At 31.1% G+C, this 20,626-nt stretch overlaps 1 pseudogene; it reads left to right on the forward strand.

The window, feature by feature from the left end:
* The first annotated feature begins 5,726 nt into the window (after positions 1-5,726).
* On the forward strand, positions 5,727-16,781 carry LOC114273959 (terpene synthase 10-like; annotated as a pseudogene).
* Positions 16,782-20,626: the final 3,845 nt, after the last annotated feature.

A 20,626-nucleotide genomic window follows, 5' to 3' on the forward strand; every position in this document is an offset into this window, starting at 1 on the left:
TTTGTCACCTACAACTCACACAAACATTAACCGAGGAAGCCATGAGAACACGCATTTCAAGTTGAGATAGATTAGGTTGTTTTTCATTCACTGTTTGGCTTGTCACATAAATCTCTTTTAGGGTGGAACTTTATGACACGATTAGTTCTAAAACAAGTTAATTTAAGAAATGACCCGTAATTTTGGACCACTAGATAGCATAACTAGTAGAGCACTAGTACTAGTGAAACTATATGGTTAATGATAGAATGATATATCAAAATAATGAAAACCATGTCATGCTCTTATTACAATGAAACAGGTTAAGAGTTAAGCATGACTTTTATACCACTTAAACTCAGATTTGTTTTCTTAACAAGAGAAGAATGTCAAAGCCATAGGCTTTTTGACGCTCACAAATCAGAATAGCGAGGGAGGGCCAATTGGAGAAGATGATGGACGAAGGAGGCTGCAATGGTTGACGACAAGGCTATAAAGGTGACGGAGCATTTTACAAATAGCATACTTACCGTGGGAAGTTAAAACTCCAAAATCCTATACATGCAAGTTTAAGTACTACTAGTCCTGCACTAACAGTGGCCACAAACATATATTATAATATGTGACCTAAAGCAGCTAATAATTAATATGCATTAAAAAAAAAAAAAAACCAACCTGAATGACAATCCTGTGCTACAGGATTACCATTACGGGTAACTCCACAGAGTAGACCAGCAAGCTCTAGCAAGCAGCCTGGTTTTGGGTAGTTGGCAATGATGTATTTACCGACAATGAGAAAAGCGAGTGCAAACACCATAGAAAATAAATTTTTAATTAACAAAGTTAAAATCCCTCATCTTGTTGGACAGTACAGGTTTGTAGGAAAGACTTGGATGTGAAACAAAAGTAAGAGGATGTCAACTTCGGGTACAAATCAATTGAGCCAAAGAGTTGTTTGGTGCAGAAAATCCCTATTCATAAGTCCAAGATAAGCATCCCTTGTACAGTAATATGATTATATAAGTATATTTCAAATTACCACGTTGTCATGCAAAATGAAATGTTCCATTCTTCACACCTAACTGTTGGTATTAATATAAAAAACTACACATGGTACATATCAGCGGTTCACCCCTAACTGTTAGTGTTAACATAAAAAATACCCAAGCTACATAATAGCAGCTGATCAGAGGATGACTGGATCTTCACTAGCAAACAATTTCCTTTAGCAATCAATATGCCTTAGTTAGTTGAAGAATTTATGTTAGAAAAGCAAACTAACCTCACATTGCCTACAACAGAAAACATTATTGTCATGTAAGATTGATGATCCACCATTTAACCAATAGAAAAATGCATTGCCACAGTCCAAACCAAATTAAAATTAAGGCTTGTATCCTATTCAAGTGAGATAGACTACATAAATCAATTTTCACTATTCTACTCTATCAATGTTTGTATACTTGATTAATTATACAAATTCACATGGATTACATAATATGCCAAAAGTACTCTTTCACTTGAGCTAACATATGTTAAAAAATGCCATATGTTAAAAAATGGGTAATACTAGAATGAAGATGCCAAAAGTACTCTTTGCCCTAGTTTATGTAGCAAATGGGTTGATTCACCCCAAGCATTGCCCTAATTTTTCATTTGAATCACATTTCAATAACAATGCCCTAATTGAGGGCATTTCGTACTTCATATTCTGTGTGTTTTGACACACACACACACACACATATATATATATATATATATGTAGATATATATATATGTATATATGCATATCTATATATATATGTATGTATGTGTGTGTGTGTAAACAGAGACAGATAGAAACTGAGGCAAATCGAGAGGGAGATACAGAGAGAGGGAGAGACAGATGCGAAATTCAAACATACCTGGGAGGGAGTTCGGGGGATGATCCAGTTCGGGGGAGTTCGGGCGATGGAGACTATTCCTGTACAGAAAAGGGCAGAGGCGTGAGTGTACATATGATTTGGGAAAATAATCCAGTATATATGGAATCAATGTTGTGAATATATGATTCGTGTGTGTGTGTAAACAGAGAGAGAGAGAGAAAGAGGGAAACCGAAAGGCCGTGTGAGATGTTTAAGAAATGGAGAGGGAGATACAGAGAGAGAGAGGGAGATACCTGTACAGCAACTCTTGCGATGGAGACAGAGCAGTGATAGAGGCAGGAGTGCGAGAGGGAGGGAACTGGGATCCTTTTGCAATGCAAATAGAAGAAGTAATATTCCCTCCACAATTTCGTGGGACGTTTGGCGACCAAAATGAAATTAGTCGCCGAAACAACCTTTTGGCGACCAAAATTTTGGTCGCGAAAGTTATAAAAGTGAATTTTTTTTTTTTTTCATTCGACAAAACAAATCGAAAAATTATAATTTTGTTCTAAAATTTCAAAAAAAAATCAGTAAAGATAAAAAATAACAAAAACAAATAGTAAATAAAAATAGTAAAATCGAACCAGTGAGCAAATCGAACCGTAACATAACAAATATATTAAAATTATATTTAAATAAAAATATAAGTAATAAAATTTTAAATTATATATATTAAATTATCTTAAATATTTGTCCTAAAATTTTTTTCAAAATACAAAATTTCAAAATTTTTTCAAATACATAATTTAAAAATTTTCCCTATAATTCAATATTGTAAATATTTTTTTAAAAGACTAATACTATACAAATAGAAAAATTTATTGTGAATTTCTTATTTTAAAATAAATTAATATAAAAAACAAATTTATTTATAATAATCATATTATCGCATTATTGTCAAAATTTATTTATTAATTTTAAATTTTTTTTTGGGTGGTATGAATTAGAATAGAGATGAGATTGAGAAGTTTTTTTTCTTCCACAGGACTAATAAAAAAATAAAAGAAATCAAACACAAACTCAAACACAGGGAAGCCTTCAAATTGGTCCCAGATTTGAAACGGTCAACTGTGATCAAGATTTTGTCTGCTTTTGTCTTTCCAACTCTGTAATTCACTTCTTTCCAATACATAGGTCGATTGATATATACATATATACATATATATATATATATATATATATATACACATTTCCAAAGACACATGATTTTCATTTTTCTTCTTTTTTCTCTTCTCCAGGATCCCCAAATTCCTCATATATATACACACACATTTGCAGAGATATATTAATAGTGAAACTCACAACTGTTATGTTGCTGATAAAATCCACCCTTGTTCTGAGAGGATTTATGAAATGCTGCATGAACTCTTTGTACCGATGAAGGGAGACACTAATTTTACAGATTTTGAATATTTTATGTAATCAGTACACTGCATTGTGCCTAAGTTATGTGGTGGTGCAACGGACGGAGTGACTTCAAATATAAGAATATTTGAGATTAAAGAAAATTGACTTATTATCTTCTTTAATTCAAGCTGTCATCATCAAAATTAAGGTCAATTAACTGTCATAATATTATCATCAGGATTGCCTCTAGTCTATAAAAGTGGATCAGGCATGCAGTGTTGCTATAGACTAAATTTGTTTTGGTAGTCAAAACTGGTCGCCAAAAATGTGTTTTCTTGTAGTGTTGTTATATAACTATTTTCCCAACTTTGAAAATATTTGTAGAAATGGTGTGGTGCAACCACAGTAGTAGTAGTTGTGGTGGTGGTGATGTGATGATAGTTATGAGGTGGTTTGATGATGTGATGTGGTGATGGTGATAGGATAGTGGTGACATAGACGGTGGTAGCATTGGGAATGATAATGAATCTTCATCTACTAAGGCCTCTTTTGTGAAGAATAAAAAAATCAAAAATTCAGTTTTTAATCTATTTTCGGTCGCATCATTCTCTTTATTTTTAATCTACTAAGGCCTCACGGTAGTAGTAGTTGTGGTGGTGGTGATGTGATGATAAAAGTCAGATAAAGAAGAGAGATAGAGAGAGAGAGACAGAGATAGAGTGATGAGCGAGAGAGAGAGATAGACAACATGGCTGCTAAAAGTGTATTTTCTTATAGTGGATTGATAAATCGAGAAGGAGCTCGATAAATTAAATTCATCAGACTGACCTGTAACTATGCCTTTAAATTTTTGCAATGTAAAACTATCGACAAACAGCCAATAACAAGTTGCCCATTTTAGCATACCTTTCGCGTGAGGGCCCAATTATTAAAAGATGTGTTCAACCATCAAATGAAAGCTGACTACTTCTTCCATCTAAAAATAATAATCTATTTTCAGAATTTAATTTCTTTTTATAATACAATTATTACATTTTAAAAATATTAATTTTTCAAAATTACCTTTTGATAGTGTATTTTTTTAGACATATCAATTGTCATAATTGTACTTTTTGTATTATTAATGGATTTAAAAAAAGGACAAAATAAGAAATTCATATTATTTTAATAATTAATTTTTTCAAAAAATTTATATTTTGAGATAATAAAAAAAAAGATATTAATATTTTTGGATGGTGGGTGTACAACCTCTTAATAAAAATAAAAAAAATAATTAATTTTCTTATTTTCATTCGGCTACTAAACAATTTAGTAGCCAAAAGTGGAGGTACAGCGACTAAAAGAAATTTTGTCGCGGAAAATTGACATTTGGCGACCAAAAGTTTGGTCGGGAAAGATTAAAAAACAATTTTTTTTATTTTCATTCGGCTACCAAATAATTTAGTAGCCGAAAGTAGGTATACAGCGACTAAAAGAAATTTTGTCGCGGAAACTTGACATTTGGCGACCAAAAGTTTGGTCGGGAAAGATTAAAAATCAATTTTTTTATTTTCATTCGGCTACCAAACAATTTAGTAGCTAAAGGTACCTCTACGGCTACTAAATTTTTATTTAGTCGCCAATTGTCATATGTTTAGCTACTAAAAATTGTTTTAGTCACCAATTGTAATATCTTTAGCTACTAAATTTTTTTTAGTAGCCAATAATCAACATTCCCCTACTAAAAAAAATTAGTAGCTAAAAATCTGACTTTTGCCGACTAATATTATTTTTGGTAGCCAATTCCGTGACTTTTGGCGACTAAATTAGTTTTGGTAGCTAAAAGTGGTCGGCAAAAATGCTTTTTCTTGTAGTGAATGGTGATACATAAAGGATAAAATGTAATTTACTTCTTCTTGAAAGAGTAATAATGTCATATTCAGTAGTAATGAAATCGGATAAACCCTTTCTGCATATGTATAATTTTTATTCTTTATTTTTTGAGTTAATTACACCTATCACCTTTACACTTCCATCGTAATCTTATTTTTGGTCTATTTATTTTCAATTGTCAGTGATAGTCAACCTTTATATTTTAAATCAAGTTACAATGTTATCATTCTATCTATCTACTGTCACTGAAGCTGATAAAAATTAAAATTTTAATGAAAGTGTAAGGATTAAAGTAATTTTGATAAAAATGTAGAAATGTTAATGAGAAAAAAAAAATGCCACTTTTAGCAAATATGACAGGTTCCATCAATCATATTAACTGTAGTTTGTAAATGAATCAAAGTGTGATATTGTAACTTGATTTAAAAATGAATCAAAGTGTGATATTGTAACTTGATTTAAAGTGTAAGATATTAACTGACATAATTAAAAGTGAAAAGGCCAAAATGACATTACAATATGTGTAATTAACCCATTTCCTTTCCTTTAAATAGAGGTTGTTACACAGCCAAACAATCACAACAGCAGCATCAGCAGCAGCTTTGTTAGAAACTCGTTGCAATGGCTCTTGCTCTTCTTAAACTTGTAGCTCCAACCTCTTCTCTTTACACTTCAACTAGGTTACCATCTCAAAGCTGTGCATCATCACAATCTGCTGCTTCCATTGATCATGGCCAAGCTCTGCGCACCGTTCGATGCATCAGTTTGAGCCAAACTTGTGATCAGACGATTGTTAGGCGAACTGCCAACTATAAACCTCCCATTTGGGACTACGATTCTCTGCAGTCACTAAATAGTAAATATGTGGTATATATATGATTTTTATTAATTTTATTTACTTTCTAAATTGTGTTTCATTAGAAGCAATGTTTTGCTTGCTAACATTAATTAATACTTTTTTTTTAGGGAGATATATATGTAAAGGGTGCTGAAAAGTTGAAGGAAGAAGTGAAGAGAATGCTTGCAGAAGTGGTGGATCCATTGGGTGGACTTGAGATGATTGATGACTTGCAAAGGCTTGGAGTGTTTTACCACTTTGAGGATGAAATAAAGAGAGTGTTGGACAATATCAGAAATGATGATAAGTGGAACAATGAGGATTTACATTCTACAGCTCTTCAATTTAGGCTTTTGAGACAACATGGTTATAATATACCACAAGGTACTTCGATGATTTCCTCAACTTTATTTTTGATTAGGGTAAATTATAAACACACTTTTTAAAATTTATTTAAAATATGAATTGTACCTTATAGTTTTAGAAATTACATCTTGTTTTCTAATGTTTATAATTTCATAACAAATAGTCATTTTTATTAATAAATTATTAAGTTAATTAATAATTTTTAATGATGTTGAAAATTTATTTCAATTAATAATTCAAATAATTTTATTATTTTATAGGAGAACAGTTACGAATTTTATTTTTTTCAATTAATTCTGTTAAATAAAAAATTTTGATAATGAGATATTTATAATTTTTTAAACTATAAAAAACAATTCGTATTTTAAGCGAATCTCAAAAAATATATGTATAATTTACCTTTTTATTATTTATTATTATTATTTGGTTTTTGTGTTATGATGGTTTTACATATAGACCAATACTTGTTGATTATTTTTCACATACGTATTGGCCTATTTGTGATAAATCACTTCATATTTAATGCATATATTATAATATATAAGAGTTTTAGAGATTAAATTTTTTTTATTGTTAAAAGTAAAAATTTTGTTGTAAAAGATATTTAGGGACCAATTTTTATTGTCATGAGGATAATCATTAAAAGGTCGTCCCAAAAAATCAAAAATAAGGTTTTTAGCGACAAAATTTTGAAAATATCACTAATAAATATACTTTTATAGACAAAATAATTTGGTCTCAAAAAGTATTTTTTTAGACAAAAAATTAGTCCCAAAAAGATAATAATTCATCATTAATGTTCAATTTTCATTACTAAAAATATAATAATGACACTTGTCGTTAGGGGTGTGCATAATACCGCCAAAACCGCCAAAACCGCACCGAACCGCACTGCCAAGGCAAATTCGTTATTATTTGCCAATCGAACCGCCAATTTTTGGTAAGAAAAATGACAAATTCTAGTGACACTTTTATCAATCCGCCGGTTTCTATTTTTCTTTCAAACCGCACCGACCCGCACCGCTATTAAATCATGTTTTATAGGATTCTAAAAATTTTTTTTTACTTAAGTTTGCTTGTTATTCTATACCTTAGAATATAGTATTACATTACTGCTCAAGGGGAATTCAAGATGTCGGTAATCCAAAATAAAGTTGGATTCCAATTCACTTTTCAATTTTTTTTTTTTTTTGGCCATGTTGCAAACTTGCATCAGCTCACTTTTCAATCTAAATATTTTTCAACAGTAAACATTTTCAATATATTATAAACTCTGAATGATATTAATTTTATGTATTGTATTTGATCATTGTAGCTTCCAATGATGCTTGTAATGAACTGATGGCATAGTCGTTGATATTATCATGTTGTTGCTACACTTGCTGCATCAGAAGAAAGCTTCGCAAGATGCTTAACATCACGGTATCTCTCATTTTTTTTTTACTCTTTAAGTTAAGTTTTGTAATTTGAATTATATTTTTTATAAACCGCCAATCCGCCCGAACCACCAAGGAAAATTCGTCATTATTTTCCAACCGAACCGCCGGTTTTTGATAAGGAAAATGGCAAATTCTAGTGACACTTTTATCAATCCGCCACCCGCCATACGATTTCTATTTTTCTCTCAAACCGCACCGACCCGCACCGCGCACACCCCTACTTGTCGTAACAAAAATATTTGATACCTAAAAAATAATTTTATTACAACATTTTGATTGCTAAAACCTTAATTTTCTAGTCACATTAACTCACAACCGATATGCCCTGTTTGGCAGTGTTGGGTGGTGGGTTTTTCCAATAGGCAGTAATAAATTGTTGTGAAATAAACCACATACACAATAATAACAAGAAGAATCAATCATGAATAAGAAAATATAATATAAATTTGTGCAGTTCAATAAAATTGCTAATGTTTATAGCTCATACTAGTTTCATTATGCTAAAAGAAAAGTATATGCCGTTGCTGTGAGTACAATAATATATATATATATATATATGTTTAGTCATTTTCTTTTTTTGCCTTTTTTTTTTTGGGCCCCAATAAATCCCAAATTAATAACTTATACACTGTTTAGTCCTAAAAGTTTTCTTATAGACTAAAAGGTCCTATTACAATGTTTCAAACATCAGATTAATGTTTCAAACATTAGATTTCAAATATCTAATGTTCATCAGATTTCAATAATGTTTGAAATTATAGGATGAATGTTTCAAACATTAGATTTCAAATATCTAATGTTCATCAGATTTCAATAAATTTTGAAATTATAGAATGAAACATCAGATTCATTTACATCATGAACATCATGATGATGTATAAAATGGGACTAAATGGAGCATAAGAAAACTTTTAGGACTAAATGGTTCAACTTTTCAGAAACTAGGATTTATGAGTAAATTTTCCTTTTTTTTTTTTTACTTTGTCTCTTTATATTTTAAGTTTCAACAATGATTTAGACCACTAAAAAATACACCACTAATAGCACTAATGCATTGGGAATGGTAAAAAAAAGAAAAAAAGAAGAAACAAGGCATAGAAAGTGGGCGGGGCTCACTGTCACATCATTAGTGCTCCATTTCTAGTGCCCCAAGCATTTTTCTTTAAGTTTTTCTTAGTTTACTCTTACAGTTAATTTATGTTCAAAACTAGACAGAAAATGGCACGTCAACTGCCACATAATATAAAAAATATATTACTATATATCAGGGTTTGGGTTTGGGTTTGGATTTGGATTAGGATTAGATGAGTGGATTATATATTGTTATCCAAAAGACAACTCAAGAGATGGAGTAAATTGAGTTTCTAAATAAATTGTTAAATTAAAAGTATTAACCCAATATATAAATAAATGAATTTGTGCAACAATATACAAAAGTAAAATGAGCAAAGGAATAAGAAAGCTAGCAAATAATTTCTAGTGATTCGGTTCAAATAAAACATATATCCACTTCACAAGATTTTCCTTCAGATTTCTCCACTATTAATCAAATAGCATTACACCAACTAATTTTAAATCCAGTATTAGTCACATCTAACCAAGTGATCACCCCTGACTACTCCCACGACTAGTTTAGAATCATGTATATAATCACACTTAACCTAAGTGATTTTATTATAAAAAATCACTTATAAAAATATCTCTCTTTGCAAGAATAGAGGAAGGACTAGAAAATCCTTTTACAATTACGTTTCAACACTCATCAAATTTCTTTTAAAAAATATTGCACAATGAAACACAATAATATTTTTTAAAACCAATAAATATCACAAATTTTTCTCTGCAATTCTTTTTCTTATCGAAAGATATAGCCGTTGAGCCTCTTGATGAGAGGAGGAAGGAATAGTAAGATGAAAATGAATTTGAAATGATGTACAACCCACCAGGTGGAACCCCTCCTTCCATTCTTGAAAAAGAAGAGGAAAGGAATAGTAAGATGGAACGGTGGTGCTAGAGACCACTAATTTAGTAGCTTTAAATCCGCCACTAATGAGGTGACAAAGCAAAAAAAAAAAAAAAAAAAAAAGAAAACAACAACAGACACAATACAAACTGTGGCAGTGGGTGGTAGCTCTAATTAGAGCTCCCACTTATTTTCCAAGATGGAAATGCCCTCCTTCCATTCTTGAAAATAGAAATGATACATCTCTCTAATTTAGGAGCTCTAAAAAAATATTAATGATGTAAAAAATCAAAAAAATAAAATAAAAAACTAAGGTCAAAATATCACATTACATGAGACCTACACACCAATTAAAACTATTAGAACTCTTAATTTAAAGCCCTCAACATTTTTTCTCTTGAAAAAGAGAAGGAAAGGAATAGTAAGATAGAAATGCCCTCTCCTTCCATTCTTGAAAACAGAAATGATACATCTTTTTAATTTGAAAGTTCTAACAAAGTATTAATAATGTGAAATTTAAAAAAAAAAACAAAACAAAACAAAAAACTAAAGTCAAAATATCACATTACATGAGACCCACATATCAATTAGAATTATTAGAACTCTTACTTTAAAGTTCCTAATTTTTTTTTCTCTTGAAAAAAAAAAAAGAAAAGAAAAAAGTAAAGGAATAGTAAGATGGAAATGAATTTGAAATGATGTACAGCCCACACGTGGAACCCCCCTTCCCTTCTTGGAACCCCCCTTCCATTCTTGGAAAAGACGAGGAAAGGAATAGTAAGATGGAAATGCCCCACTTCCATTCTTGAAAATAGAAATGATACATCTTTTTAATTTAGAAATTTTAAAAAAGTATTAATAATGTAAAAAATTAAAAAAAAAAAGAAGAAAAAACTAAGGTCAAAATTTTATATTACATGAAACTCACACACTAATTAATATTATTCAAACTCTTAATTTAAAACTTTCAATATTTTTTCTCTTGAAAAAAAAAAGGGATGGAATAATAAGATGGAAAAGAATTTGAGGAACCCCCTTCCATTTGAATCTTTTAAATTGGAAATGATGTACAACCCACCACGTGGTTTTGTCCAAAAAAGGAAAGTACTGCAAAAAAGGAAAGGAAAAAATAATAATCAGTATATTACGCTTCAGTTTTTTTAATTTAATTTTTTAAAAGATTTTAAGAAATTTTTATACTTTTTAAAATGTACGCTACTTAGATATTTCTAAATATTAAAATATTTGTTAAAAAATATTTTAAAATTTTAATAAATACATAAAAATATGAAAAATATATTGAATTTTTATAATTTTTTAATATTTTTGGTATTTAGTGAATTTTTTATAAATTTTTTCACAAATATATATTTTTTAAGTGTATTTATGTTAGGTATGTCTAAAATATTAAAAAAAATTACTTAAAATATTAAAAAAAATTGTTGAAAACAAAAAAATACAAAAAAAAAATAAAATTGAAAAGTGTTTTTTAAAAATTAAAACCAAACAAACGAAATAATAAGATGGAAATAAATTTGAAATGATATACAACCCACAACGTGGTTTTGTCCCCAAAAAGGAAAGTATTGCTAAAAGGGAAAGGAAAAATAGTAAGATGGAAATAGATTTGAAATATAATTCTAATATTAGAGTTTTAAATGAAACTCCAGTAAGGTGGAAAAGAAAAAGAGTACATAGAGAGAGAATTGTGGGTCTTACCTTCACATCATTGAAGTTGTATTAAAACTCTCAAATTAAAACTGTCAAACATTATTCATTAAATTTTAAAACCTTGGTTTTGTCTATCTTTTCCTTTTATTATTATATTATACATAAAATATATATACATATAATTAATATATATACACGAGATGGAGAGTGGACTTAAATATTTTTCAATTGGTGCAAGTTGTATTAATCTGATAAAATTCATTTTCATATTTTGTGTTAAATTGTTGTAAATTATGTATATTAAAAAATTACAATTTATCTTATAATATTTTAGATATCATGAAAATCAAACTATAAGATTATTATATATAATAAAAAAAAATTATGCACATGATTATTAATGAGTCATTTTTTGTCTAATTTTAGACATAAATTAACTTTTGGAGTAAGTTGAAAAAAAAATTTGAAACATGAAGGTTCAAAATGAAAAAAAAAAAACACACAAATTTTAAAGGCTAATAAATTATTAGGTTGACGTCAATGAATTATTGAATAGTTTTAGTTGGATCCGTGAATGTTTGTGTGGTAAAGTATACAATACAATACTAATAAAGTATATGTATGTGTGTGTTAGGTTTATGTCAATAAATTATTATAATAGCTTTAGTTAGATTTATGTAGGAGTGTAAAAATAGCCCGCAGTTCATGAGCAGTCCAAAGTCCGCCCGCGACCTGGGATGGGCCAGGCCCGTTTGGGCTCAGGCCCAAGCCCCTGGATTAGGGCCTGGGCCATCATTTTGAAGTCCGGCCTAGCATGTGGGCTTGACCTGCCTAGCTCGGCCCATGGCCGAGCCCACCAGCCCAATTAAGGCCCACTCAAGGCCTGGCTTGAAGCCCGGCCCGCTGGGCTCAACCAAGGCCCAGTGTCTTTTTTAGTAGAAAAAATTTTAAAAGACAAAAAAAAAATAATCAAGCCCGCCCAAGCCCAGGCCCATCAGGTCGGCCCGTCCAAGGCCCGAATATCCCTAAGCTTGGAACTGGGACTTTTTTTTGGGCCTGTGAATCGGCCCGAATTTTGATAGGAGCTCGCGAGACCCAACATAGGCCGAGTCGGGCCGAGTCAGATTTACACTCCTAGATCCATGCATGGTTGTGGTAAAGTATACAATCCTAAAAAAAAAAAAGTATACAATCCTAATCAAGCTCTACAATCTCAATGTAAATATGTTGCATGGTTAATGATTTTTAAAAACTTACGACGGCATTGTCCAATGTCGAATACTTATCATTGGATATATAATCTGCATACAACTACATGACATGTACCAATTTTTTCCCAATATTACTATTTAAAACATTGCTGCTTATATCAGTGCAATTACAAATTAAAAAAAATAAGAAAAATTCTAGGTTCTACAATCAATTTCTATACAAATTGAAAAACTGATTACAAACACTTCCTTGCTTGAAGAGGTTTTTAACAGTTTCAGGGACAAGTTTGGGAACTTCAAGAAGTCTTTATGTGAGGATACCAAGGGACTTCTTTCATTGTATGAAGCTTCATATCTCTTAATGGAGGATGAAAGTATATTGGAAGAAGCTAGAGATTTCACAGGTAAACATCTCAAAGAATGGCTCAAGAAGGAGAGCATAGATCCAAATCTTGGCATGCTTGTGAGTCATGCCTTGGAGCTCCCATTACATTGGGCAATGCCAAGAACGGAGGCAAGGTGGTTCATTGATGCATATGAGAGGAGATTGGACATGAATGCCAAGTTGCTTGAGTTTGCCAAATTGGATTTCAACATGTTACAAGCAATTCACCAAGAAGACCTAAAACATGCATCAAGGTAAAAGATCACTTCCATGAAATAGAATTAAACCATAGGAAAATGCTATTCCACTAGAATATTTGTATAGAATTTTACACCAGAATGATGTGGTAGTTTCATTTGTATTATTACTAAATTGGAACAACTTATTACTCAATTTAATGTATTTTATTTTATCCAAAAAAACTCTATTTTTTTAATTGTTATATAGAATTAGGATACCAAATGAGTCAAGTAATAGGTTGTTTCAATTTGGTTTGAAAATTTGACTTAAAATGTATTTAAATTTAACTTGTTTATCCTATCTCAAAGTAAGTTTTAATTGAGCCGACAACAAACTGAGCTCTAGTAATTTGATTTCATTTTATTTATGGTGCATATAAATTTTGGTTATTACACTTTCCCCCTTTTATATTTGGACATTTTCCCACTTTGGCCCTTAAAGCTTGTTTTTCTTATTTTGGCCTTTCATGTATCAAACTTTTCTCACTTTACTTCTAAAACTAACTTCTATTCAAAATTAGATTAAAAAAAGGTCACAATAACTATCACATAATATAAAAAAATATATATTATTATATTAGAGTTTAAATTTATATAAGAGGTGTTAGTCATATATGATAAAATATTTTTATACTACGTAATTATTAATGTGTCATTTTCTGTCTAAGTTTTAATAGGCCAAAGTGGAAAAAAATAATTGTAAGGGCCAAAGTGGAAAATTGGTCAAACATAAAGGGAACAAAGTGTAATTTACCATTTATATTTATCGAGTTGAGCAATAGGTTGTTTATTCTTGGTTTAAAAACTTAACGGGTTTCAAAATGTGTTCAAGTTTTGTTTGTTTACGTAATAAGCTGATTTTAAATGAGTTTTTAATGAATTGAACACAAGTTGAGTTTGAGTTTAGATAACTTGATTCGTTTAATAGCTCTATACACAATTCTCAACCAAAATATGTGATAATGACATTTTTAAAATAATACTAGTCACGACATTTTTAAAATAATAATTCACGTTTAAAATGGTGAGACCAAAATTTGTTACATTATTATTTTTTATTAAATTATTTATTTATATATTATTACTGATTTTATCTTTCTACATACTTAATAATTAATAGGTGGTGGGAAAGCACAGGTTGGGGGAAAAAGTTGCCCTTTGTTAGGGACAGGGTGGTGGAGAATTATTTATGGTCTCTAGGAGAGGCTTTTGAGCCTAAGTTCCAAAATTTTAGGACCACGGAAACAAGGATCAATATATTGGCAACATGTGTTGATGATGTTATGATGCTTATGGTACCTTGGATGAACTCCAACCTTTCACCAATGCCATTGACAGGTTGGTACAACTAGGGAATGTCATTCCTTCTTAATATTTGCTCTTAGGTGACTATGATTTTAAGTTTGAAAAAGTCTAATAGTATAAAAATCTATCATAAAATCAGAAATAATTTTCTCACTCATAATAGATTTAGGTTATGTTTGATTTTGTGATTAGTTTATACATAAGTTGAAGAATTATTTAAGTTTCTACCACAAAATTTTGAAAACACTTATGCATCTCAGATGAGATGTTAATGCAATGGAACCATTTCTGGACTTTTTAAGTTTTAGAAAGTCTAAACAGACATTTATTGATTACAAAATCAAACATAATCTTCTCTCATATGAGGTAGATTTCACTTTTTTGTCAGCTTCCACACTTATATGAGAGAATTTATTTGATTCTATAATTATTTTTTGTACAAGTAAAAAAATTATTTTAGTTTTTAACACAAAATTTTAAAAATACTTTTGCATCTCAGATGGGATGTCAATGCAGCTGAACAACTTCCAGACTATATGAAGATATGCTTCCTTGGTTTATTCAATACCATTAATGAAATGGCTTATGTCACTCTTAAGGAACAAGGCGTCCATATCCTCCCACACCTTAAAAATAAGGTACCCACGTCCTTTTTTATATCTTATTACCATATAATTATTTGATCACATTCAAACAAATGCTGTATATTAGCTTACTAAACCCATGCTCATTTACTTCTTGTGTCAATTTGATTCTTATAGTTCTCATGATATCAATTTTATCTTGAAAATTTTTAAAAAGTGTCAATTAAATCTAATTGATAATGTCCATTTGAAAAATAGAATGAAAAGGGACAAAATAGTTCATTCATTCTCTTCAAAGTGATTGAAAGGTTGTCATCTAATTTAAAATGATCTATTTCTTTTCGAATGGGTCATTTCGTCCTTTTTTTCTATTCAATTTCTTAATGGATGTTATTAATAAGACTAAATCGACACGATATAAAAAAAAAATTGAAGAACAAAATCAATACAATTTAAATTACAGACCAAATTGACATGAGGAAACATATAAAGAATATAATTTGCTTTTTTGAAATGTTGTAGTGGCGAGATTTATGTCAATGTTACATGAAGGAAGCAAGATGGTCTCACAGTGGATACATGCCAACACTTGAGGAGTACCTTGACCATGCATGGACTTCATCCTCTATTCCTACATTACTAACACATGATGGTCTCACAGTGGATACATGCCAACACTTGAGGAGTACCTTGACCATGCATGGACTTCATCCTCTATTCCTACATTACTAACACATGCTTATTTTCTAAGTACAAATGCCATAACCAGCGAGGAGTTGGAATGCATAGAAAAGTGAGATGACATAATTAAGTGGTCATCAATGGTTGCAAGACTTGCAGATGATTTGGGAACATCATGGGTGTGTAAGCTAATTGGATTGGGCTTCTTTCAAGTTCTCTAATTAGACTAGAGGGTTTAATATAGAGCAATTTTGGCCTGTTTGAGTCTATCTTGATAATTTAAACTGTTTAATTTTTAGCGTCTTTTGAGTAGATTATTAATACAAAAAATTCAATTGATCAGATATTGTTAGTTACATGGTTGGATCATGTTTTCCTTTTTAAAAAAATAAATGACAAGTATAATCTTGAGAATAGATAGTCTATTTTTTTGAAAGACAAATGTGATCCAAATATGTTACTACCGATATCCGTTCGACGTGTTTATTGCATGGATGATCTACTCGGAAGGTAAAAAATAAGTGGTTCAGATCACCGAGATGCACCCGAAATGGGTCCAAATTGCCCTAAATTGGATCCTCTAGTCCAATTAGAGCAATATATATTTCTTATATTGGCCTAAGTACTTCATAAAGTTACTTGCAATTCCTTTTTCTTTACTAACACCTATTGATCTGCAATTTCTTCTTGATTTGTTTAGGATGAGGTAAAACGAGGTGACATTCCTAAATCAATCCAAATTTACATGCACGAAACTGGTGTTTCTGCAGAAGATGCCAAAGAACACATAAACTATTTGATTAGTGAGGCATGGAAGAAGATCAATGAAGCTCGTGTTGTGGACATCAATGGCACTTTTGTTGAGATTGTAACAAACGTGGCTAGGGTTTCCCAATTCATGTACCAACATGGAGATGGCCATGGACATGATATTGGAGGGAAGAACAAAGAACGTGTCACTTTGTTGCTCATTGAGCCCATTCCCCTTAAATAGATAAATCTTGCTTTAAGTTAAAGAATAAATTATAGAGGTACTTTTTCATAAATCTCTCTTCACCTACTTATATTTCACTTAATCCAAATTGTTTTCTTATGTTTCAATAAATCCCATTGATGAGTAATTCTATTTCCACACACTAAATCTCCCCAGGACACACACTTAATGAATTTCTTCAAAATCACATTTTTATCGTTTAATTAAATTATAATTTAGGGAAAATCTTTATCTTTTTCTATTTTCCCAATACACATCCAAACATATAGGGTTTGGTTGGATATCAACCTTCGAATGGATCTAGAGTTTGCAAATGTTGGGTTCACGACAATAAAAAGATTTGTAGAGGTTGGAATCGTGGCAGAGAAGGTCGTAGAGGTTAAGATTTTGAAGAAATGGTAGGTAGCAAGGGTATATTAGGGTGGTTTAGGCTAAAGCGAGGATGGGCTAAGAGTAGCGGTGGCAATGGAGGGCTAAGAGTGGTGGTGTTGGCGGCAACGACAACGGTAGCAATGTCATTCCAATTTGTTCGAAAGAAGACACTACAACAAAATGCATATTTGGCGACTAAATTTTTAGTCACCAAAAGTACAATTTTTAGTCACCAAATGCTTTGCCCGACTAAATATTTTGGTCGCTAGGTTGGTCGCAGAAAACTTGTCGGGGAAGATATTGGCGACTAAATATTTTTTAGTCGCCAAAAGTCCTATAAATGGCAACTAATATTTTTAGTCGCCTAAAATAAAATTTTAGTCACCAAAAATCTTATTTTCCGCTACTAAAACTTTGGTCGCCAAAACTTGAAGTATGTATGGCGACCAAAGTTTTAGTCGCCAAAGGGTTTTTTTTCATCTTTTTATTTTTTTATTTTTTTCATTTTATTTGTTTTAGCTACTAAATTCTTAGTCGCCTAAAGTCTGCTTTTATTTTAGCTACTAAATATTTAGTAGCCAAAAGTTTTTCTCCATTTTATTTTTATTTTTAGCTACCAAATATTTAGTAGCCAAAAGTTTTTTTCCATTTCATAAATAAAATTATCTATATACTGATAAAATTAGCAACCATTCCACAACACACACATTTCACTTTCAACCATAAAAAAAAAAAAAAAAAATCATATTTAGCATCAAATTAATATTTCCAAAAAAAATTCTATACAAATCAAGTATAATCCAATCTCAAAAATATAATTCCATACATAATTCAATGGTCAAACCGTGGGTGTTTTTTTTTTTTTTTTTTGGTATGTAATTTTCCCTAAAAAATCAATAAATAAAAAAATGAAAGAGAAAGTAGATAAGACATCAATTGAAAAAAAAAGGGAAGAAAGTAGGAGTGAGCATGGTCCGGATTGGACCAGATTGGGGTACAACCAAGACCAATCCATTATCAACGATTCCTGAAAAATTGGAACTAATCCAATCTGTTTAAATCATGGAACCAATCCGAACCAATCCATTTAAACACGGATTGGATCGGTTTAGGACCACGGATTCACATAATTAAATAACAAAAAAATATACATATAACACTTTAATTTCATAAAAATATAAACATAACGCTATATTAATTCCACAATAGCAACATGTTACTCTATAATAGCGAAATACTGTTCTAGAATTTAAATAACTATAAGAAAACTAATTTCACCATAAGTATTTAGACCATTACAAATTAAAACTAAAAATTAACAAACAAAAGTAATAAAAGAAGATATTATACGGGTTTCAATTTGAGTTTAGGTTTTATATAGAATAAGAGAAGATACTATGGGGGAGGATGTATAATAAAAATATAGACTATTTGTATACGGTCCCGGATCGGTTCCAATCTGAAACCGTGAGGTTCAATCCGGAACCAATCCGTGGACTACGGATTTTTAATTCTTTAATCCAGAACCGAACCATGGATTCAAAAAACCAATCCAAACCTATCGAATTGGACTGGACTGAATCTGATTACGGATTTCACGGATTCCTTACTCAGCCCTAGGAGAAAGTGGTCCATGCTGAAGGGTCAGCTGAAGGGTCAAGCGGTTGTGGATCCACCACAGTCAGAGTCCCATTCGCCTCAGTCACCCCTTGATATGCTGAGTTATGATCTTGTCCAAATAGTCAACCCCTGATCAGTTTCTAAGTGAAGCTAAAATTAATAGAATCTCAAATTGTCAACTCTATGGTTCATAAAATCTAACTCAAACATGTCTCACCACATTGCTCATGTTGGGCACTTTCACCAGACCAAGCTGGTTCACAGGTGGCATTCCATTGGCAGGGCGTTGGTCAGTCACTACCAATGCATTAGAAGTTTGATTCAGTGATCGCAACTTAGTAGCACTTTGCTGCGCAGTATCAGCTTCAGTATCTTCAGCTTTTCTAATCAATGCAGACTAAATACAAAAGAAAATACTACTATCAGTGTCATAAACAGTATCATACATGTACATACATATTTGCACATATATAGGTATATATTAAAAGAAACTGGGCTAACAATTCTTAAAAGAAATTGGGCTGAATCCGATTGTACTCAAATGTTGTAGATCACATACCTGGCGCTCAGGGAATTTAGGCATTTCAGCCAATATATCCACTAAATCTGCACCTTTCCTACTCAATGCAAAATATTCAATAGCTCTTTGATGTATCTCAACATCAATACAACTCTCATATCTGGAAAGAAAGAAGGGCAAGACAGTGTAAAAGAATTTCAAGGCATTTTGTGAGAAAGAATGAACCACAAGCTCCAAATAAATGAAAGGAAAAAATTACAATCCAGAATGGGTTAAAACTCACTTGTGAAAAATTGCCCAAATTTGATTCTGTAATTCTGGGTCTAGGGGTTGATTGTGCATTAAAATCTTAGCATATGTTGAAAGAAGAATGGAAATCGTAGAAGTCTTGATGGTGCATAATGTCCATTAAGTTACTTAAATGATGAACAACAAATATTACCAAGAAAGCAGAAGTTCAAGTGCCCTTCCGAAACAGTAGGAAGCTTCTCATGTGTGATGCTAAAAATCTCCTTTAGACTACACCCAGGCCATCTGGCCAGAAGGTGACTGTATTCTCCAAGGATATAAGCACTGACCTACTTCGAAAAAACCCAATGCCCAAATACAATTATGCCTTGCAATTGATTTGATCCAAAAAAAGTTCCTCGATAATTAGTCTTGGGATGCGTAATTAAATTATGAAATGGTTTTTACTTATCCAAAATAACTAAATAAATAACTTGATTAATTAAATAAAAAAATATGAAATGGTTAGGAACTTGGTAATTAATCTATCAAAGAGAGGACACAATATTAAACATAAGAAGGTAGTTCAGAGCTGGCAAAATCCAAAATGTGCCCATTCTGTAAAAAACAAAAATACCAGACTTTGTATAAGCCTAATACAAAAAGCCACAGATTCCAAGTCCAACAAAGTCCTTATTCTTCATGTCAACAACATGCAATATCAATAAAATGCATTTACTGCTAAACTAAAAGTGTGTACCACAACAAAGTGGGGTTGTATCAGCACCAAAGGGTCAAACTAAACATTAGCTCTAATGTTTGAGTTACTAACACCTAAAATATATTCTTTTTCACATTTTATGAGAAAATGTAAATGAATCATGGGCAAAATATACACAGCTTTATGAATCATAAAAAAAATTACATATACACACCTTGACCATTGTCTCGTGTACAGCAGGCTTATCAAGATAGTCCTTGGCTTTTACTGCTGCATAAAGCTAATGAAGTATAAAAAGTGAAAGGCAAATAGTGAATGAATGAATTTCATAAAAAGACAAGACAAATAATGAAGCATATGTAAGAAAATTTTTAGTCACCTGTA

This window comes from Camellia sinensis, chromosome 12, assembly GCF_055761805.1.
Source record: "Camellia sinensis isolate YWXY chromosome 12, ASM5576180v1, whole genome shotgun sequence".
NCBI classification, from domain to species: domain Eukaryota; kingdom Viridiplantae; phylum Streptophyta; class Magnoliopsida; order Ericales; family Theaceae; genus Camellia; species Camellia sinensis.